The sequence below is a fragment of the Thermobia domestica genome, chromosome 3 (assembly GCF_964235325.1).
Source record: "Thermobia domestica chromosome 3, izTheDome1.hap1.1, whole genome shotgun sequence".
In the NCBI taxonomy this organism is placed as follows: domain Eukaryota; kingdom Metazoa; phylum Arthropoda; class Insecta; order Zygentoma; family Lepismatidae; genus Thermobia; species Thermobia domestica.
This window is the reverse complement of record NC_137456.1, coordinates 74,818,121-74,842,828: the sequence shown is the minus strand read 5'-3', so window position 1 is coordinate 74,842,828 and position 24,708 is coordinate 74,818,121. Positions and strand designations below refer to the sequence as shown.

Sequence of the window (24,708 nt, the reverse complement as noted above, 5' to 3'; positions counted from 1 at the left end):
CTTGTGTAACACACTTGCGTTACTTCATACAGTTGCCTTCTCTCACTTGGTCGTGTGATATTCTCTGCAGCAAAGCCGCTCATAAGAAGCGAGATTCTATCCTGACAAATATTAGCCCGTAAAAACATCATCCTTAAATTTTCTTCTTTCAAGTGATTTACTCTAGTTTGAATTTCCCGCCAAATTGCCAGAGATGCGCAGTCATACGTACTACCAACGTGTGCAGCTATTTTTTCCCACAAAATCGGTTCAAGTTTTTAAATTTAATATTTAAAATAAATCGAAGAAACAAATAGATTTTAATCGTCCTAACTATCGTTACTTGTTACTATTGTAACTTAGATTGAATATTTTAATCTTTTTTTTTTTAAAAAAAAAACATAGTTGGGAACAGTGCTGACGGCATTCGGAGAGAGGAAGTAAGAAGCTCAGAGAAAGTTTGGAGCCCTCACAGAAAATTTGTTTAGGGTACCATGAAATTATGTGCGGCCCTATCTGCACACTCATGTTCCGTTCCTAATTTGATTAATTTTCTAAATTACTTAAAAATAATAGTCATAAAATAAGTAATATAATAATAAAAACGGACGAATATTAGTGACATTTTGTTTTAGATAGCAAAATCCGGTGGCGAAACTTTTCAATTTCTGTCTTCATCTTTCTCCGTAAGATGATCTCTCAGAGCCTCCCAAAGCATTCTTCTCAATTCTTGTTACAGAACGATGCTCTTCTTCAAAAGGGTATTGTGGGAAAAGAGGTAAAATGTATGTACTGAAAAACTACCTAACATTAATTCTAGAATTCTATCTTTAAGTATTCACTTTAATTTCTCCAAAACATAAAGGAATTTTGAATTCAACAGCGTTACTAATGACCACGTGAACGGTAATTAACTTTTCTGAATTTCATGTGTGAGAATAATCTAAGAACAGACAAAACGATATTAGAAATTAATTACATGTTCATTACAATAGAGAGTCAATACTTCGTGAATAATTATACTAATTTTTATCATACTGTAGCATAAGGTAAATTCTTAATGACGTAAAATGTGAGGAAAAGCGTACCTAAGCACATTTTTTATTTATTAGGATGACATTAGTAGGTCTTATAAAATTGTAATGATAGTATGTCCGTGTGTTACTTCACACGACAACTCTTGAACGAAAGCGACTTTTTAAATTCTATTTCTTTGCAATAGACAGCTAGGGCGACTATCTTCGTCGAGTTCCTCAATTGAATCAATCCGATAACATTATGGGTAACAGTGAATATCCATCTCATACATAGAAATATATACTAAGATTTAACGGTAAATTTTTTTTTGAGATTAAAAATTTTTCAGGTTAAACAGTAAAACGTTTTTGAGATTAAAAATGTTGAGGGTGTATGTGGTTAAGGGGGAATGTCCGTGTCTGGAGTCACAATTTTCGACTTTTAAAAAGTATAATTTTCAGAATCTACGGTCTTTGAAGTTTTATTGCTGGAAGTTTCATGTTCGTACGACATTAGTTATATCTATTTTCAGTTTTGACGTTCATTCCATGTTCTTTGATCACCCCACTCTTCTGTAATGATGTAGTAAATCTGTTTTTGCTTTGTCGTTCCCAAAAGAATACACACATCATCTTGCTTACTCTTGTTTACTGTTCTGAGTTCACAGTTCTTTGTTGTCCCTATCAGTATTACCACTGGATGATGGGAGACCAATAGAAAGTAAAGGTAGATTGAATGCCAAAGAAATTGAGAGCTTATAGATATATTATAGAAAAACAATCCGGGAAAATGTTGGCAACCTTCAATAGATGAAGAAAGTTGTATTCAACTAACTTTCAGAAATATTCAACTGACGAGAAACCAACGCATTCCTAGTGTGGGTATAACAAATCTCAAGCAATTGGAGAACATTTTGAACATAAGCATTCATTGCCTGTTGCAGCGACGGATGCTATCTCAAATCTATCTACTGCGCCCTTGCAGATCCCGCCCTTTTGGGATAATCTTTGCATGAGAAAACGCATAACCCCAATGAAGATTTGAATGTACTGATATAGTAACGATGCCCAAAATCTACATTTACGGGGTTCTAAAATCGTATAAGTTGGAGTGTATGATGATGGTCTGTGTTTTAATAGTGGCAATGAAGTAAGAATTAGTGTTCTGAAAAAGATTGGAATTTCAAGCGGTGAATACTCTCCAAACTACTACGAGACGTGGACAAAAACGTTAAATAAAATCTGAGATTGCAATCCTAAAGCTTACCAAGGAATCAGGAATGAAGAAAAAGGTTGTAGGATTTATGAAGAAGTGACAGCCGAAGTCGAAGAGTATGGTTATGGTGCTTTCTGAACGTTGTGATCCGCTTTGGTGATGAAAATCCATTGTAAATTTTAAACCTTTAAATTCTCAAAATTGCATTTTTGGACATACATGTACAAACATACCATTTTCTCACAAACTATTATTAATGCTAAAGTAACCAAATTGTGCACAAATCTTACTTATATGTATCTCTATTTACTGAACTAGAATTATAATATAGTTCCTTTATTTCTCGTAATTATTCGCTGGTGAATACAAAGAAATCACATTATTAAAATTATTTGAATTTTTAAAAAATAATTATTGGCTTTGTATGCAACCTAGAAAAATAATCCTAGTTCGGTAGCATTACCAGCTAGTGTAGGGTGCGTGGTATAAAATTTAAACAAATCCCTTTAGTAGTTTCCAAGAAAAAGGTACAAACGCTTTTAGAGTTTTGCTAAAAATTTAAGCCCATGTCATATGCGTAAAAGGAAAGATAGAGGGGAAAAAATTAACACAGAGATGCTGAACTTCCATTCACATCTACCGACCAAAAAGAAAACTTCTGCAAGCAATAGCAAAGCATAGGTTGGCAAGTTTCTCGTAAGCGACCAAAACACGGACATCCACCCTTAAAAGTGTTTTTGAGGTTGACAGTTTTTTTTCTGTTAAACCTAAAAGGTTATGTAAGCCTGCACAATCAGGATGTAATGGGGGTTGCATAGACTAGATGCATTCTTAGAAACTGCAAAGAAAGTTTTATACGTTTTCCCAAACATTTTCATGTCCCCAAATCCGTCTCCCGAGATAAAAATCATAAAAAGGGCTTCGTACAGAATTAGATCTGGTGAAGATCTATTTGTTTACCGAATTTGTTGGCTCTAGGACATTCTTTTCTATGCGAAAATCTAATAACATACACACAGACACATTGTTTTATATTCAAGTATAGATATAGGGGGAGCTATAGATAAATGCGGCTATAAGCTGATGCAAATGCTGCTTTGATCTTTCTGTAACAAAATTATGCAAAGATCGTTGACCACAGGCAAATGCATGTAACACGTATTTCAATGATGGATATACATAGATAAATTTTTGTTATAACTTTTCAAGGCTTGATTTCAGGGCCTGGAGGAGGGAAGGCTCCGTTAATGCACTAGTCAATACGTATAACGACACCAATAAAACTCAATTTTAACGTAAGATAACCTGTGTCGCAATCGACTGGTCGTTTAGTAAAACTGTCATGAGTTAAAAAGTTGCAAAGCACTGATTTAAATTAACAAATTGAAGAAATAAATTTAAAAAAAAACTTGTAGAAAAAGCATTATTTCGAAGAAATAAAAAAAAATGCTATACTTAAAATTTCTCTTCTTGCATGTTTAATTTTTACAAATTGTATATTTACTTTAAATTTCTCTAATCGCATATTTTATTTAACAAGTTTATTTTATATATGCTCCTTCCGTTAAGATAAAACAGGTATTTTTTATTTGTATTTGCAGGAGAGGACTGTTCAACATTGCCTTTGTTAGTAATGGGCCAGTTTCTCCAGAGCTTTAACGAGGTTTGCATCATGGCCTCAGGAAGCTTTACAAGTGAGTGACATTTATTGTTTTCGTCTAAATCTTTACTTAATTAATTTTCGCATTGCACTAATAAAACATCTTCATCGTTATAGCAATGTTTCAACCTCCTTCTTTTGTTGATGTTGAAAATGATCTTCTTATGGAGTTTTCAGTTGTTACTAGGATATACTAAAGTACCGCTTTAATATACTCATGAAATTTCCATTGGTACAGCTGCATTAACATATATGTAATATACATTGAGCTTTTGTGCCATGTTTTCCAAATAAGTAAATATAAAGTTCATAGACCTGATATTTATAATGAAAAGTGTTTATAATCCATGTTATATCTAAGTGGTTCATCCATACTAGCTGTACCACCACTGTTTTTCACTTTTAATTTCACTCATTTATTTATTATAAGGTTTTACCACTAAAAAACAAAGAAAAAAAAAGAAAAATGAAAAATTCAACGAAATACAATTTTGCTCTTGGGGTTACTTGTACGAAAAGGCTCAATAACTAGTGGTGCGTCGAGAAATGATCACGAAAATTCTGGAGACCACAGTGGGTGAGTGGTTGAACATTTACCTCTGGTGCGTGAGGTCCTTGATTCAATCCTAGCTTCCGACAGTCTTTCCTTTCTTTAAGTTTTACGTCCCGGGAGAATCCCGAGAAAACCCACGCACACGGTATTTGTCCACCACAAAGCTCACTTGGCATGAGCTGGCATCGAACCAAGGACTCCATGCACGAAAGGTAAACACTACCACTGAGCCACCGCGGCCCCTAGCTGCCGACAAGTGATAGTTGACAAACACCGTGCGTATGCGGTTTCTCAGGGTTTTCCCGTTTCATCTCTCTTTATTTCACTGTTGTCAGTTATTTCATTATAAGCGTCTCGCTTATCCTCGGAGCATAGTTGTTGGGTGTTTAACTAAAATAGATAAATAAATAAAAATTAAAAGCTGGTCTTATATTCACAAATAAATAAATATATACCACGTGGAACTCTATGTAATCACGAGTTTGGATTGATTGATTAAACAGAAGTTATAATGAAAACATCAGCGTCGAGGCTATTTGACCCCGTCACGAATAGAAGAGAATTAAGTTAATTACCTTATTAGGGTTATTAATGAAGTATTGATGTACGAAACATAAACGAAATTAAGACGTAACTGTATAATGTTAATAGGTAGTTGACATTAAGTTTTCTGTTTGGCAGGTTCTGGAACTAGTTTTTTTTTTTTTTCTTCTTTCTTTCTTTGTTAGGTTAGGGTCTGGAAATTTTTCTTGATCTTCAGCTTCCTCCTTTAACTCCCAATATTTTCTTCTGTTCTTCAAATCATCGATCAGTTGTGTTCTTCCTACTCCTCGCCTTCCTTCCATCTTTCCCTCTATGAGGTTATGAAGACCCCCCCCCCTTCAGTGGGCTCATCCCTGCTCTATATACAACACTTGACTAGCATCTTCTTTGGTCCAATGTTAAGCCTGCTTGTTAAGAGTAACCTTTTCTTATTGAATACCTCTTTGGCTACGACAATTCTTGGCCTGATCTCTGTATATCTACATGAAACTAGTAATGTTTCAGCATATTAAAAATTGCACCATCATTTTTTTCAAATCCTAATACTTTAGCCGGAAATGAACCCGTTCAATCATGACTAAAGCTTGATTAAAAAAAAAAATAGTACTGGCTTCTTCTTTAAGAAGCAGCGTTAATATAGTTAAATGATTTCGTGACATCCTGAAGGAGAGATACGCCCCCTACTGACATTTTCGATTGGTTACTTCCTTTCAGAACCTCCTCCATATTGCTTTTCTAGACAGAAAAGGTCACATGACAAGACAATTGTTGCTTGTGCAAAACGAGAAAATTAGTTCTGCAAGCGGTACTAAATAGATTATATAATATATATTAAATTACATGCTCATCTGTTAACCGTTAGCAATAAAACCTTTCTTGTCAGTAGATTAAGATGGATTCGGCTGATAAGCATGAAGGAAATAAATTGGCCACTAGACTGTAATGTAACACACAAGTGATGCATTGGGTGTGTTACGAACAATAGCAAAGATAATTGAATTACACGATTGACTCCAGTGTACGGCGCTGGTATTGTACAAAGTAGCCTCCAGGGCAGAAGAAATCCGACTAAAGGAAAAAGTAGATAGTATTAACGTTGTTCGAGTTATTTAGTAGCTAAGTAAAGTGTCTGACTGGGCTGGAGGATGATGAAGTGAGCTGAATGACCCAGTGGGAAGAAATGGCGTGACCTTGCGTACTGACCCAGAAGAGTAACTTCTTCAACCCAGCCAATCAGTGATACCAAATACAAGATTTAAAAAATTTTTCCACCATTTTCTTCCAGCTCAAATCATGGGAGAATGATCTTGTAGAGGAGAAGACCAAACATTTTCAAGTACAAATAGCTGAACCTGCGCTTTCTACACAGCGCATCATTTACATATGAGCATGAATCGCCTTGTTATTCCTCACAACATCTGTACATGTCATTTTACAGACACGAAAGACGTCGTGATAAAAACCGGCAAGGGGTACGTACCATAAAGGGGAGATTTTTTTCAATATCTCGCACCGTTTGCAAGATTGAGTCTACTTCCGGTTGGAAAAAATGAAATTTGTAAGTTTTACGTCCCACGATTATGCCGGTTAGGGTAAAGGAGACGGTGATGATGAGAGATGAGTGAAATGGTGGAATAAAGAAAGTGGGAGGAAACGGAAGAACCCCGAGAAAACCCACAAACACGGTGTTTATCCACCACAAAGTCCACACGGCGCGAGCTGGGATCGAACCAGGGACCCCAAGCACCGGAAGTGAACGCTCTACCATTGAGCCACCGTGCCCCCACTTGCAGTTGTAGTTTCTAATTCATGTATGATCACTGTTTTCTTTCTTCTTGCATGCAGTATGTAATAGACAAACACATAACGCACACAATTAATTATGTCAGTGATATATGGTGTTCATTAGGCAAAACACTACAAACAATAAAGATTCATCTTAGACTGGAGAAATGGTTATCCTTCGGTTTTCATTATCATTTGAGCATGAAACAAATGCCGGAGAGATATACTAACTCCCTAAGCAAATATGTGGTGTTTGAATGTATAACTCGCAGGATATATATATAAGGGTGGATCCAAGGGGGGCTAAGGGGCTATAGCCCCCTTGACGCTCAGGTTTACACTGGATAAAATGGGCTTCAATTCAGCTTTACACTGGATAAAACGGCAAATTATGGTTTAGCCCCTCCCATAATCATATCCTGGATCCGCCACCGTATTTATATATATATTTAAATTTCAACACTTCCGATGTACCTCTAAAAATGTAATAAAGAAATAAATCATTTTAAAATATTCAATTAAAACTGAATATCTACACACAACTTGCAATCGATCAGTGAAAACGGCATCTTTCTAGACCCTATGGTTCCCGAGAACTCACTGTTGAAAAGATTGGAGACATATAATTTTTTCTTGACCATAAACATTTAAACCTAGCATTTTAATATATAGATATGTAAATATTAAGGGTCTTTGTAAAGCTTACCCCCACTTTTTTGATTTTTAAACAATGAAAAATGTCAAAGAAGCATAAAATAAGCGAGATAATATCTACAAAATTATACATAAATAAACAATTAAATAAACGAACAATTGTTGCCATACCTTTTCTTATAGACCAGTTGGGTGTGCAGTTCATGGTGTCATAGATGTTGAGCACCTAAATTTCTACACTTTACGGAAGATTTTGGGAACAATTATTAGTTCATATAATAGCGCTTCATAGCTACTGTTTGGCTTACTTTCTGCGTTGAAAAAGTGGTTAATGGTTATGGTTCATGAGATAAAGCACAAAATTAGGATTAAGTTTTAAACTTTAATTTTTCTTAAGGAGTTTCGTTTAGCAAACTTTTATTATAGAGTAATTCGAGGGGAAGTAAACATAGTAAGCATGAAAGTGAAAAAAAATCTTACACAGAAATGGTAGCACGGCTGATCGACAATTATGCAGGGTGTTTCAAAACAACACCGAAAACGTTTGGGAGGTGATCACTGACATCGAGATAAGACAAAAAGTATAGACCAACCTGGGTGCACAAATGCAAATGAAATCTTTGAGTTTTACGTCCCACGGTTATGCCAGTTAGGCTAAAGGAGACGGTGATGATGAGTAATGAATGAAATGGTGGAATGAAGAAAGTGGGAGGAAACGGGAGAACCCCGGGAAAACCCACGCACACGGTGTTTGTCCACCACAAAGTTCACTTGGTGGGGACTGGGATCGAACCCGGGACCCCAAGCACCAGAGGTGAACGCTCTACCACTGAGCCACCGCGCCCCCCTGGGTGCACAAATGCTTCCTTTCGGAGTTATAGGCTGGCGAAAACATGAAAAAATTAACTTTAAAGGGTCATAGCTCAGATAATATGGGACCTACCGTAGTCGGGTCAAAACTTCACTTAAAAACTAACATATACACTATCCAAAAATACATATTTCAGAATTCTGCTGTACACACGCAACAATTTTTATAGAGGGAGTTTGGCTACGGTCATATAATTTGAGTACTCACTAACTACCTCTATAAAAATTGTAGCGGAAGTACTGTAGGATTCTCAAACATGGATATTTGGATGTGGCACATACTAGTTCCTAAATGAAGTCTTCACAAGATTACGGTAGGTCCCATAGTATTGGAGCAATGGACGTTTAAAGTTCATTTTTTCATGTTTTCGGCAGCCTATAACTCCGAAAGAAAGCATTTGTGCATGCAGATTTGTCTATACTTTTTGTCTTATTTTGGTGTCAGGGATCACCTCCAAACGTTGTCGGTGTTGTTTTGAAACACCCTGTGTATGAGTAGGATAGATCTTCTGCATTCTCAAAATACAAGTATGGTTCTTATCGTGCACAGAAAAAATTAATCATACAAGGTAAATTATTCACTTCACCCCACACGTGGGGGTGAAGTGAATATACATATACACATGGGGGGAAGTGGTGAGAAGAAGTGTCCTTGACATAATGTAAATAACAAGGTATAAATTGCTATATAATTAGTATACAGCTAACAAAGAACGCTTATATGATGTAAAGAGACATCATATAGAGCTATTGTTGTAGAAATGCTTAAGAAGCAGATAGACATACCAACCCGAGATCGTGGGTCCAAAGTACCGTCTCGAGGACACTGAGTTGCCTGACCTTACATATTTTATAGCATATTTTATCTATTTTTGTTTGATTTCTCCTAACAGTGTTACAAAGACTCGGTACTAGTTACAAATGCGTCGAATGGGCTCAGTGATAAAGTGTTAAACTACCGTAATGACTCATTTTTAGAATGCTCCCGGTAAGATCCCTCGTTTGATCCCAGCTCCCGCCAAGTGGGCTTTGTGGTGGACAAACACTGTTCTGTCGTTCACTACCACTTTCGTCATTCCACCGTTATCATCCATATCATCATCATCTTAGCCTCGGTCCATAATTGTGGGACTTCAAAGTCAAAAATATACTTCTAACAGTGATAGAAATAGCCCTAACAGTAATACACATACTCCTAACACTGATATAAATATTCCTAAATGTGATGCAAATACTCCTAATTGGCCATCTCTCTAAGTTGGCCACCTGCTCCTGTTTCGTCTTGAACCTGTATTTTCCCATAAGATATTCGTTATTCATTACTCTGTAAGTCGGCTACCTGTCTATCTTGGAAGTTGGCCGCTTTAAACCAATGTTTACCCTATGATGATAAATTTACCTGAGTATCTTGGCCACTCAAAATATCGTTTTGTTATTTTTCTTTGTAACTCTTTCGTATTCCCATACGATAGGCAAATGTTCTGTATTTGGGACCGGAGACAAAGAAGCATGGATTCCCACGATTTGTTGTTGGAGATCAATGGCCAGAACACTACCCTAATAAAGAAGTGATGAAGGACGATGTGAATAAGAAAAAGCACGTACAGGAATTCAGGAAGTGGTTGTACGTATTCGTTTACCCTGTTTGTTTTGGTAAAATCATCAGCTATAAATGCTCCTTTCATCAATGAGAATTCTTAGTAATTGCGGAAAATTCTCGAGGTTAAAGCTAACCGTCTCAATTGTCAACTATTGGCACCTGACGGCTTGTTGAAAGATAGCGGAGTTTTTGAAATATGAATTCCCTTAAGATTTTCTCAAAACATTTTTTGGCTCACAGGGAAACACTTGTAGCTCATTAACAGAGGTAGTTAACTAAAAAATTAGAATATGCATATGTGTCAAAAAGAATAAAAGAAATAAGTCTAGAATGAACCACCATGAACAAATTTGTTATTAATAACTGATTTGCTATTTTTCGAAAGGTATCTACAGAAAATATTTGTCACTGTCGAAAAATGTCATATAAACTGGATATAAATTGTTCAATTTAAAATTTTGCTTTTCTTGTTTTCAATCGGAATAACTCAGTGTGCTACAATATCAATTTCAATCAACTGCGTTCATATGTTTCTATTTATGGTTGTTTGTATTATTGTGTTTTCAATCCGAATAATTCAGTTGTACTAGACTAGTTTACAGGAGGAGAAAGATACGTGTATTAAACATACTGTAGTATTTTTTTGTAGTACTGTATATTGTTATGATTATTCCATATACATTATTTAAAAACTTATTAAAATTTTACAATCAAGTAATACTAGAAATGCTATTCTAAAAATACACCAATCACACTTATTTTCTGTAAGTTGGCCACTTTTCAAGGGAACCGATGGTGGCCAACATAGACAGATTTCACTGTACATATATTCGTAATAGTGATACACATACTCCTTACAATGACACATGTACTCTTAAGAGAACTAACAGTAACACAAATATTCCATACATTGATACACATACTCCTAACAATGAGCCTAACTGTGATACAAATGCTTCTAATATTGAAGCACATACTCCTTAGAGTGATACACATATTCCTAAGTGACCTAACGGTGATACAAATACTTCCAAGAGTAATACAAAATATTTCTAACAGTGATACACACACTCCTATATAAACTAACAGTTATATACATATCCCTAACAGTGATACAAATACTCCACACATTGATACATATATTCTTAACAGTGATAGACAAACTCCTTAGAGTGATACACGTATTCCTAAGTGACCTAACGGTGACTCAAATACTTCAAAAAGTGATACAAAATATTTTTAATAATGATACAAATACTCCTAAGTGAACTAACTAACTTCCTAACAGTGATACTCATATTCCGTAAGAGTGGTACAGATACTTCTAACAGTAGCTAATATTACTTGTAAAAGTAAATGTTTGTATGCAAGACTATGTATGTTAGTTCCGTATACAAATCCACACAGTTGGTTTGGTCTATTTGTAGGCAGCTACACCGAAAAGACTGTAATCTATTTAGATTTTTTAATGGGTATTTTAAGGTAAAGAGGATTTTCAAAATGGGAGAAGATGGTTTAAAAGTTACCGTACGCCAAAAATATCTCAGGAACTTCTCAAGTTAGGAAGAAGAAGCTTGATCCCAGCGTTCCCGAAAATCCCGCTTCTTTGGGGGACAGGAAAGTACGTATGTGAATTGCTTCCTGAAAGAGCTACAACTCCTTATACGTGTATTTCACCCGAAGAACACCGAGTAGCTAGCTCAGCTACTCAGCTAGGGAATGCACAAATGTATTGAGATAGTTTCTAATAATATGGAAAGAAATTGATGATAAGGACAAGATGAATTAGTGTTATTATCTTAGGAGATTCCAAATTTCATCACAGAAGTAATTGAATCAGTAGTTTTGAAAAGATCATGAGTCAGAAAATGACGATTTTGCTTTAGTCAAACTTTTTATTTATTTATTTTGGAACACTAATTGCTCACAACTAGTTGTTCATTTCGTACAATAACAAGAAAACTCTGCTTTCTCAAAAAGAGGTCGATCATTTCATACCTATCCGAATTTTCAAATATTAAACAGTTTTTTCGATGTTCTCATAATTTTGATTTTCTGACTCATGACCTTTTCAGAATTACTGATTCAATTGTTTCTCCAGTTTTTTTGTTGGTATTTTTCTTAAGCCAACGGAGTGATTGGATGGTACCTCTTATAATAACCCAAAAGACCATTTCCCATGCTTATACTCTTTTCTATAATGAATTCGCACTATTAGCTTGAGATAAATACTTGCAGGATAGTAATACTTGCATGAATGGAAAATTTGTGAAAGTTTTGCGAATGCCGGAAGCAATACACAACTGTATGACTTAACTACAGTGTAGCTTATATAAAAAAGATGGATGTAATTACAGCATCCAAAAATTTCCCGTGAGTATCTGAGTATAAATAACATATTGTTTCCTGTACATATAGGAACTTCAATTACTCTAAGAAGAGTGACAATATACAATCATAGGAAGTTGGGAAAGAAAGAAGAGCGACTGAGAACATGTTTAGAACAAATTTGAAAGTAATACAACGTTAGTTTGTTAGACTCTTGAACATGTTCGTGTGAAATTTGTAAATATTTTTCTCTAGAGGATAGCACATTCCTTTAAAAAAAAAGAAATACGAAGCTTTTCAGGAAGAAGTTCTCCTACATGCGTAACTCGGGATGCGTGAGAGAGCGTTTACTTTCTTTACTGGATATCACGAAGCTGTCATGTTAAAATTGAAAACGGAGAAATTAGGTCTCTGTATGTATTAACTTCCTAGTGTTATAATTCCGCAAATATATTCATGAAAAATATTATGCTAATGCATGTAATTTAGCATTCGGCTCTCGGGTGCTTCTAAATGCTTATTTTTAACTTTTTTCTCTTTCTTACAAATAATGATCATCATTATTATTATAAGTATTCTGCTATTACTACCAACTAGATTTTCTTCCGAAAAATTTTGTCTGGGAGTCAAATTACAATGTGAGTTGGCTGCATTCAATCATATCAAATAATACATCAAATGTATCAGATTGGCTTAAATATTTAGTTTTAGCGTTCACGCGGGAGACCCGGGTTCGATTCCCGATGGGAGCTCATGTGGTTCAGATCCCACGCGAAACTGTAGGTTCATATTTCAAATTAATTATCCTTGGTGCTGAGTGAGACACCAAGCTCTGAATCAGTCAACCAATATTTAGTTCAGTATTTCACCTTTAAGCTCTATGAGCTAGTGGAAGTGGGAGTATTTTCACAAAATGTCAAGGACATAATGTTGTCTACCACAAAGTCACTTGGAATAGTGTCGATCCTGAGACCCTTGTAGCAAACATGAGCGCTCTACTACTGGGTCACTGATACGAGATGAGGCAGAGCTCTTCCAGTAGAAACAGACGCATGACGAGATACCATTTTCATGATTCCTTTTAGAGACGAGACAGTCTCGTCTCTTGAGCTCCCTCGTGGCTAAGCGGTTAGCGTTCGTGCCTTTGGCGTGGGAGACCCGGGTTCGATTCCCGGCGGGAGCTCGTGTGGTTCGGATTCCACGTTAATCAGTAGGTCCACGTCTCATATAGCCTCGCTGCTGAAAGGGACGCTAAACTAAAAAAAAATCAATCAAATCAAATCAAGCCTCGTCTCTTGACTCGTATGCAACTCTAATAGCATGTCTATCTTTCAAGATCCATAACATATGCCTTTAAATACTCCTGACATGTATATCTGTTCCTACAAAATCAATATTTCCTTCTAAATTTGTTTCAATTGTTCTGATTTCCAATAATAACCCCTCGTCATACTACAGCTTTAATTAATGGAAGTGTTTGTGACTTGGTTGTTATGTCTTCAAATTTGTAATTGCTAACTGATGAATGTCTTATTTTTGGCCTCTTTAAAATGCTAAAGACGCACTTTTGTGTCATGAATCCCGTTGTAAACATTCCTAATATACACTACAAAAATAAATCAGTGTTTCAATATGATTTGAACATATTTTAGAGAACAGTTTTGGTCATTAACCGTCTTCAAAAAGGAAGAGATTTTCAGTTTGAGCCAGGCTGGGAGGGGGCTAGGCTCCCCAGTTTTATAGTGATAAAAATAGTTAAGGCTATTATTTATATTATGTTTCTGGAAGTTTATAGAAATCCCGTGATATACCTACCATAGTCTGGATTCTGGTTGCCCCCAGTTTTAACTTTCTAGATCCACCTCTGAGCGTTTTTTAGTTTTCGTTGGAAGGAAAGGAAAAAGGCGGGAAGAAAAAAGGATGGGTTTTGTAATTCTTATAGTAAGATGACTACGTCTCAAAATCCATTAAGATTAGTGACATGTTGGGGAGATGAGAAGTGCGAGGCCGTATGCTGAGAATTCGGTGGTCTGATGGCGGAGTCTCCAGCTAGCCAAAGGCTACTGTATACTCTATATGTGGTAGAATATCACTGGAGTACTTTATTTTCTTTCTAAACAGGATAGAAATGTTGAAGGAATGTTTTCTGTGAAATTTTATCTAGAAATAATTATTTAAATTTTGTCCGGATACTCGCTACCCTGATCTACTTCTATCATAGAAGACTGCTGCATCAAATTATTAAAAATAAGAAAAAAAAAGTTCTACTCTACATTGTTTAAAGTCTTGTCCAGCATCAATTATTGCTCTACAAACATAAAGAAAGAAAATAAAGACGACATTAACATTTTTATTTGTTGAATGCAAACTCGAAAATGAAGATCGAATCTGCATTTGGTAAGTCACTAGGTAACCCAGATGGAAACAGATGCCGTTACATAGGAACTTTACAGGCTAGTAGCAATGTAGTATGAGCGCAATGAAACATTAAATACTGTTGAACAGTTATCTTACACGAGAAAAATCCTTTAGCCCGATTTCCAGTATTTCTTCTCTTCGACTTAGAGTAATGAATGCACAAAAAAATAAATATTACGCAACTCCTCATCTGCAACAGACATGAATATCTTCAGATGTTTCTTCAGGCCATCGGATAAAAAGAAGAAAGACTCCATGCTACCATTTTAACACCTCTTAGCAAAGTGCTAGGACGGTACAGCTGATATTGCACAGAGAGGATGTTCTTGAACCCGATGACCTTGGAAAATATGTATGATTTGTCGATATTCCATCCTGTCTTACTTTTCTTTTTGCGGTACTACTAACATTTCATGTAGTCCTTTTAACACAATTTGCACCGATACACTTCACTGCGCTCACGTAACTGTATACCGTAATCTTTATATACATAAATAAATCGCTTGATTTCTTGCGCGTTCGATTTAAGCTACCATCTAAAGTGCTGTATGTGTATATGTGCTTCATTAGTTAGCCAAAGAAATATGTACTTATACAGTATACTTGCTCACCCATCAGGTTGGTGCCAAATAAAAACCAATTCTCATAAATAAGAACCAGAAATGCGTACTTTTCATGTAGTTTATAGACGGAAAGAAGCCAAAGGATTAGTGTTTGTACTTTGTGTTAATACGAAGCAACAACAAGTCAGACAGGTGAAGTGTAATGAGGACTTGTGCAAGAACTAATGGATCACTGGCAACCGGCTCGGGCTTAGTACTGTTTCGTTTTTGTTTTTTGTTTTTTTTTTATGTTCGTATTTGCTTTTGTTTTGTTCTTGTTTTTACTGCTAAGTGAGCACAGAACAAAGAACTGCTATGGAAACAGGGTCGTATATCTCAATCTAATGGGCCATGTTGTTCATATGAAATAAAAAAGAAAACATTAAAAATACTCGTCTTATAATGAAAAGAATACAACGAAATATTAACTTACTAAATGCTAACTGTGCACTAGAAAAATGTATGAGAGTATAGTATGTGGTTCTGTTTAAATTTATTTGATAAATATTTTTAGTAACCTACTGGCGTCTGTCTGTGTGTATTTATTGCTTTTTGTACACATGTGAAACATTCATATCTCAAAAAGGCATTGTTCCGGAATTGACCTTGAAAACCAAGTGTGTGTGTGTGTGTGTGTGTGTAGGGGAAGGACAGAATATTAGAACTTTGAAGTAATTTAACGTAATTTAATTTCTGTCATTAGGTTTGGTCAATAACAAAGATTTGAAACCCGATATAGTATTTTTGTAGTAGGTAACAATGTAACATACATACCACGTGAAAAAATTGGTTTGTATGACATTTTCTCAAGTAGTATTGAAACTGGGAGAGACAGTGGAATTCTGACACTTCCAGTTTTAGTAAAGAGATTAGAATGAAGATGGAATATATTCTTGGGACTCTTGAATTGATTGCAGAAAACGTTTTCTCGCTATCTTTTACCGTTTTTAATCTATAGAAATCAACGTTAAAACCGAAATGGTTTATTTTTGCACTTCTGGTTTAAATAGAGGGTTAAGAGACAATGATACCTATTCCTAGAACGCTAAATCAACTCAAGAAAAAGTATTTCTCGCTATCTTACTGTTTCCGTTGTAATGTGTACTGAAACCGGAAGTTGTATTGAATTCCTATCTCTTCTGGTTTTAGTTGAGAGAATGTACGAGGGTCGTTCCGAAGTTAACCCCTCATTTTTTCATGGAAACTAATGAAGATACATAAATAAAAACAGCATAGCTAAACAGAGCAATATTTCAGCTACAGACTGCCATTTTTCCACATAATTCCCACCATTCGTTATGCACTTTTGCCAACGATGAACCAGAACCTGCATGCCGCGCTTGTAAAAATCGGAACCAGCTGAGGCTAACCACTTCCTTACAGCTTTGACAACAGCTTCCGAGCCTTGAAAACGTTCGCTACATTCAGCTTTGTACACAATTCTCTGGTCGTTATCCGGCGATCAGCACGGATGAGTTGATCAAGACGCTCTTCATTGCAAGGGATGACAGCTGTGCAGGGTCGACCGGGCCGTGGCTTGTCATGAACACCCTTTCCTACACCTTGAAAATGTCGTACCCATCGCCTCACATTGCTCACGTCTATTGTATCGTCTCCACAAACCTTTACCAAGCGTCGATGGATTTCAATCGGCGCAATTCCTTCAGGAGTGTGGAATTCAACCACACATCGTTGTTTTATACGCACGTCCATATCAGGCTCCATTTTGGAACACGTCTATGCTGGCGCCAACTACCGCAGAACAACGGAACCAGCTGCAAATAAAAGAGGAAGGTTCAAGCATTAGCACTACACCAACGACATCTGGCATGGACATACAAAGTCAACACAAAAAAATAGGACGCATTAATTTCAGAACGACCCTCATAGATGGAATCCATTCTTTGGACGATTGTAGGAAATAACTTCTTGTACCTTTTATCATTTTGGCTCTATAATGATCAACGTTATAACCGGAAATGGTTGAATTCTACCACTTCCGGTTTGAATATCACTTCCATGAACCAACTCGATTCCTAGTTTTTCACCCTCTACATCTTGGCCAAAATTGATGATGATCCATCAAAAAGTTCTTGAAGGTTTTGTTACCTCCTGGACAAACGGACTCACATTTTGTGTCTCTTGCACAGAAAGACAGACAGGGTAAATACGTAGAGGAGGGTTTGTTAACCTAAACTCCTTACTAACACTCAGTACTCATTTTCTACTACTGATTGTAAATCTGAAAGTCTTAGCAAATCCCTAGCATGGCAGCCAACTATATGACTAGACATCATTTATTTGAATATATTTGGTCAGCACATCGGCTTCTCTCTTGACTCTGGTATAGGGACAGAAATTGTTCCATAAAGTGGGATGTAAATTATTTTCTACGTTTCATCCTGGACTTAATAACTACTGGGGATTGAATACCCGAGATTTCTCGCGTCACGGACGTGATACCACAAGGTTGACAGTATTACCAACCCAACATAAAGTTATACTTTTTTTTTCAAATGGCATTGCGTCAAGTTATTACACATTTCTAATTTGCATGTTAAACGAAACATACAGTATCACATTTGTTATTCAGTGTTGCTAAGTACGCTACAGTATCACAAATATTAAATGTTGCTAGTCTCTGCAGCAATAATAACACAAGTAAGATCGGCAGGGTAATGCACAGCTAAAGTACTTTAGTGTCTAATGCTAATTATAATCATGATATGAATTATTTGGGATGTATACAAAGTTACAAGGTATTGAAAATTTGACTTAAAAAAAAAAAAACCTTCATTTCGATAAACTGTGTGGGTAAGTACCTAATCAAATTTCATTGATGCTTTTCAATAGATATAAAGATCATAATGCCGTTTACCGAAATTTGATATCTCAAACCGTTCTGGAATCTGGAGATACATTGGTGAAGTCTGCAACATTGCTTAAAATTATGCAATTAAGAGATGTGGCTGTAATTACACCTACCAAAATTTTTTCTTATAATATTATGAAAGCAAAGTAAATCAAAACTAGTTGTCAAAAGTTTCCGCAAAATACACCATTTAAGCAATATATATATATATATATATATATATATATATGTTCGGAATGGTTTGAGATATCAAATCGCTGTAAATGGCATTACGATTCTTATTTCTATTGAAGATCATCAACATGGTTAAATGTGATACTTGTTTAAAGACATTTTTAAAAATAAAGTAATTTGAAAGAAGTCGAATTTTCAATTCCTTCTAACTTTGTTTGGATTTGTTCAAAAGACATCACAGGTTAACAGTAGTATTCGATACAGAGATACTTGCTTTGGATTTGCGTTATCTCGCCGTCTCACTTGCTTTATTATCAGGGCTTGACAAATCCACTCGCTTGCTCGCCAGTGGCGAGTACTTTTTTTTACATTTGGCGAGTAAAGCCCGATTAATCAAAAACGTAGCAGATGTCACTCTCTATTTTTTAATTTGTAAAATACATGCCACTAAACAAAATAAAAACGTATTGATATGTTTACTGTGCCGCAAAGTGATTTTTATATAAATATACACTATGACTGCAAAATGATCTAGCTAGTAGATTTTTTTTTTTTTTTTTTTTTTTTTTTGGCCGGCGAGTACTTGCAAGAAAGATTTTTCAAGCCTGGCTATTATTACAGAATACTCTAAAATTTGGTCCTCTTTCAATGTATGCGATACTGTAGAGACCTTAGGTTGCAACACAGAATAACAAGTGTGATTTTTTAAGTTTTCGTTTTATACGTAGATTTGAGATATGTAATAATCTCATGTAGTACCATTTGAAAAATACAACTTTATATTAGGTTGAAAACACTGTTAATCTGGTGGTATTTCAGTGTCAAAGAATGTCCCCTCTGATATTTGCATGGTACGAAATTTCAGTGTTTTGTACCGATTAATTAGAAGAGCGTATCAAATGGGCCTCTCTCTCTCTCTCTCTCTCTCTCTCTCTCTCTAGATATATATATATATATATAGTAATAATTAAAGAAAAACGCCAATATTCGTTCTCAAGCAATTATTTAATAATTTGATACGCCAAAGAACCACCTCACAATAACTTAACACCCTGTAATACAATATTACAATATTTTTCTTTCTTTAATTATCATAGTGTCGTCCTCTCACGCCGGTTTAATATTTATATACTTTCTTTGTAAATGTAATCAGACATCTTTTGCATGATTTATAAACATCATTATTTAGAAACTTATAATTTTGAAAAAAAAAGTTAACCTATTCATGTCAATTATGCAACAAATGATGCGCTATACTCTTTGAAACTGACTTGAAAAAATGTTACTGAATGTTTATCAAGAACTGGAGAAATGCTCTTATCATCTTTAATGTTAATATAAATCTTTATTCAAAATGCTGCTACATTACTGCCTATATTTTTAATAAGGTATATAATCCATGGGCACTCTATATTTTGATAACAAAATAATAGAATGACAAGCATACAGAAGAGAAAATGGACATACGCTAATATATTAATTAGCTGCTTCTTTTATTTGTATTATTATCTTCTCGGCTAATATATTAATTGTTTCTTTTGTCTGACGTATCTTTTGGCTAGTATATTAGTTGATTTTTATTTGTAAGTTATCATTATGGTTAATATATTAGTTACTCTTTTTTGGTTTATATATTGGTTGCTTCCATTATTTTGTATTATCTTTCTGAATCTTTTCTTTTTCTGTCGCATTATTAAACGACATATCAACTATTTATCTTTCTTTAGATTTAGTATTTCTAGATAGACATCAACGCCGTAACTGATTTTTTTTTCCGAAGGGGCAAGCATTAATACGTGTATTTGGTCCCCCTAGAATTTTTTCCTAATTCTTGGGCCCCTCTTTCCATTTTTCTCTTACTCTTTATGGGCCCCTCGGAGCCTGTGAGCTCTTCCGCACGGCAAGATCTGCGAGGCCGTTAGTTACTCCCCTGTAGTGCTCTCAAACGGGTCGGGTCAGCTCGAGTCGGGTTGTCGGGTCGGGTCAATCGGGTCAGCTCGGGTCGGGTTGTTGGGTCAGATCAATCAGGTCGGATCACGGGTCGGGTCGGGTCACGGGTCGGGTCGGGTCTGTCTTCAACCCGACCCGACCCGTTGAGAGCACTACTCCCCTGGACCGTTCCATACATGACAAATTAATTAAGGGAACAATATTGACAAATCTCAAAGCCATACGAATAAATATTATTTCTAGGGCCCCTAATATATATAGAAATGGGCCCACGATTAATTTTGTTTCATTTACCTTTTGTGTGCTGTTTTGTTTATGTAATGTAGTGAACTTGTTTGATGCTTCATTTATGATTTCGTGTTCATATCGTATATGGAGTAAGAAAATTTTGTCTTAAAATGGGACCCCTCGAATAGCGGGAAGCTTCCCTGGGGGGAAAGTTGCCCTCTGCACTCCCTGTTATACATATATACGAAGATAAGAAAAGTTGAAGATTCATATAATGGCTGTATGGAGGGTGTTAGTCGCTCTATTTTCGTCCAACATCAAGACCATGTGATACGATTGGTGAAATTAGAAAGTAGGAGGAAACCGGAGGATTCCAAGAAAACCCACTGACGCCATATTGTTCATGAGAAACTTACTTTTCCAGAGATCGAACTAGGAACTCCAGATAACAGAGAGATAAGCCTTTGTTGAGAATGGGTAGCGTCATTTAGGTGGTTTTAACATATATTTGAACAGACTTTCTTCTACAAAAGTTTGTCCCGATAAGGGGGAGGGGAGAAGAGTAACATCGCGTTGGAATAACCAACAGACGTATCTCAAAAATTCCGATTTTGAAAAAAAAATGAAATCTTTAGTTTTACGTCCCACGGTTATGCCGGTTAGGCTAAAGGAGACGGTGATGATGAGAAATGAATGAAATGGTGGAATGAAGAAAGTGGGAGGAAACGGGAGAACCCCGAGAAAACCCACGAGCACGGTGTTTGTCCACCACAAAGTCCACACGGCGCGAGCTGGGATCGAACCAGGGACCCCAAGCACCGGAGGTGAACGCTCTACCACTGAGCCACCGCGCCCCCAATTCCGATTTTGAGTTAACACCGGTACCTTATATGGCTTTACGTGATCTACCGATCGCGATCGCTGTAAGAATCATAGGCGATGGACTTTCATTCCTGAGGTATCAAGTTAATGAGAAGTTGGAGCGATCGATAGATCTCAAAAATATATAAGGTACCGGTGTTAACTGAAAATCGCAATTTTTGAGATACATATATTAGTTATTGCAATGATAAAACATGAGAGGACACTATTTGCTAAAGGACATGTCCTGCCCAAGAATGAAAACCAATCGTAATTTATTTTATCTTAGCTCAGGGGGTAGTGGTTAACCAACTCTGGATGCCAAAGCGCCCCACCAGAAGTTTGCCTGAAAGAAATACTGCACTAAAAAATAAGTTGTGTTTTTCCGCTGTCGGTTTTATTCATAAGGTTACACGGTTGCTTCTCTTTACATATAAAAACGTTGACTCTATCTCTTTGCAAGTCGTATTAGCTATAAACGTTGTAGTCTTTGGTTACAGAAACTTTTTTCATCTTCATACTTACTAACCTACCTGATTGGAATTATCTAATATAAGTCTATAGCCTAGAACAGAGATTTCCAACCTTGCTTACATTGCGGTCTCTTTCGTAAACTTTGGTAGAGCGTTCACCTCCGGTGCTTGGGGTCCCTGGTTCGATCCCCCCTCGCGCCGTGTAGACAAACACTTTGCTCGTGGGTTTTCTTGGGGTTATCCCGTTTCCTCCCACTTTCTTCATTCCACCATTTGACTCATTTCTCATTATCACCGTCTCCTTTAGCCTAACTGGCATAACCGTGGGACGTAAAACTTAAAGACATTTTTTTCTTTCGTAAACTTTGTATACTTCACGTCTCCATCCTTCCCGCTTGTTAATCCCCCATACGTGTTTTTGTCTGACTCCTTCTGAGATTTCAAATGCAGTATTGAATTCTCAATTTAATAATAATAATAATAATAATAATAATAATAATAATAATAATAATAATAATAATAATAATAATAATAATAATAATAATAATAATAATCGTATTTTTACCAATTTATATTTATTTCTAGTGAGACGGCTGCATATCCTTGTAGTGCAACGCTTTTTTTTTTTTATCAGCTTTGTTCTTAATGAAACCACCCACAGTTCTTATTCAAGGTTACTTTCTATTGGTACGACATTTAACTTAACGCCTCTTTTGTTACAACATTAATAATATTCGTAATTACGAATGTAGTTTATTTCTGTCAGTAGTTCGCGTTCCTTTTGCTCATTCTTCACGCCCCAAGCTGCGAACAACTGGCCCAGAACACGTTGTATTTTTGAGGTACATGGAGGCTTCATTCCTAAATTTAAAAGATTTTATTATTCGGATAGTGGCTTAAGTAGTAGGTCATTCCTGCACGATGAATGTCCCAGCTCGCATAAGTTTATGGTGTAAATCGTGTTGATGAATTTTCTTATATTTCTCCCGTTTTATTCTGTTCTCTTATGAAACTTATTCTTTCTACGGTCGTTCTGTTACATGATCATACGTCTCCTTTAAAACCAGCGGGTGATAACCATCAGACGTTAAAGCCAGAGCCGTAGCTAGAGATTAGAACGCCCGGGAAGAAGTAGAATTCGGCGCCCCTACATTCACCTTACAAAGTTTTTTTTTTTTTTTAACACACACACACACACATACAAGAAGCAGCTTTTGTTATGCTACGCTGAATTTTTATTAAACTTCTTAGGCAGACCATTGCAACAGCCAAAAGCGATTATTGTGCACTCTTTTACAAATAAGAACTGTTTTCGAGAGGCTTATTTTGGACTTTGTGTTAAAATTGACAAAATTACCTTTGGATATATACAAATCCACTTGGAGGACAGATATGGAAATTTACAACTATTTATAACGTTTCATACTATTGATAAAAATGAAATTTCAATACGTTAGAAACTGTTTTTTTTTTTAAATAGATGACAGCATTAATTTCTAGTAATAATTGTAAAATTTTATAATAATTTTATACCATATAAATAGCTCTTTAATTTAAATCCTTTTAAGGTAAATATATATTGTGAAATGTAACGGAGGTGTCTTCTTTCTTAATATTGATCAATAAAGGTGAAGAATATGTTTCATGTTTGTATTAGACCCTATATTTAAAATGCAAAATTTAGTTTAGTCACTGCATATGTTTGAAATTATAGTAATTACTTACTATCTTAACGAATGAAAGTTCTGAATTTGAGGATAATTATTACTAATTAACATATTAAAGATAAACTAACCCACACACACACACACATATATATATATATATATATATATATATATATATATATATATATATATATATATATATATAACATATACACACATATACACACGTATAATGTGTTTATATGTTTTGTATGTATGTAGATAGATAAAAGTATCACACAACTAAATACATATGAACAAAAAAAAAATCCTAGCGATACAAGTAGTTAGTGGAGAAATTATCCCAATAAATTCCTTCAAATTGGAAGCATTTCATATGTCAATGGAATAAAAAATTATGGTAGCGATCAGTCTTTCGAAAGACAAAATTCGTTCGGTTAAATTCTGACTCCTTAAGCCCCAACTCTACAACTGCTTCAAGTTTAAAAATGTTATAATTACCTTTGTTTACCTTCATTTTTTAATATTGCCTTGCAAACAGCAGCTTGCGTCTCTCAACTCCTGTCATTTTCATACCTTCATTCTCACCTCGTGATTAATCCGATTGGATAGAAAAGCATGATTAACTAAGCAAATGTATCACCATCTAAACGCCGAACACGTATTTAAGACTTTGGCCGTTTTCATTTTGAAAATGCTGGTGGATACACTATAAGTGATTACTCGGCACCTTATATATCACATCGTCATTAATAAATCATAAATACTAACTTCTTTTAAGTAATAAGTAAAAAACTTGTAACTCTTATTGGGAGCAAGAAAAGTTTTCCAAATATATTTCTTTGCAAACCGACAACAATATTGATTTAATAGGGCGCCAATATATTTTCGGGGCGACGCATCGTTACTAATTTCCAACACTGTTTTTCTTTTCTTCTTGCTCGTTCGGGACCCTCTTGCTATCAGCGCCCGGGTCGACCGCTCCGCTCGCCCCCACTAGCTACGGCTCTGGTGCAATATTTTGGGAAAAAAATAATAAATAATAAGGAATCTAGAAAACATGTTCAAAATTCATCGTCGTTATTGGAATTTCTACCTCCAACAGGTTACAAAGAGAAGGAAGTCCAACCCGCCGGCACGGATTACTTCACGGTTTCTCTATGTTAACAACACCCACGCAACCAGCACAGGTCTTCGACGCCGCGTGAATCTGTTGTATGTATTACTTACTTTTCCCGAGGCCACTAATCAGGTCTAAC

The 24,708-nt window shown here is 35.7% G+C and overlaps 1 protein-coding gene across 1 annotated transcript in view; it reads left to right on the top strand.

Moving 5' to 3' along the window:
• LOC145680521 (uncharacterized) overlaps positions 1-24,708 on the top strand; it is a 229,381-nt gene that overhangs the window by 122,636 nt on the left and 82,037 nt on the right. Inside the window, exon 2 of the mRNA XM_081751126.1 lies at positions 3,813-3,905. The gene's annotated coding sequence lies outside the window, so the exon portion shown is untranslated. The remainder of the gene's footprint in view (positions 1-3,812; positions 3,906-24,708) is intronic.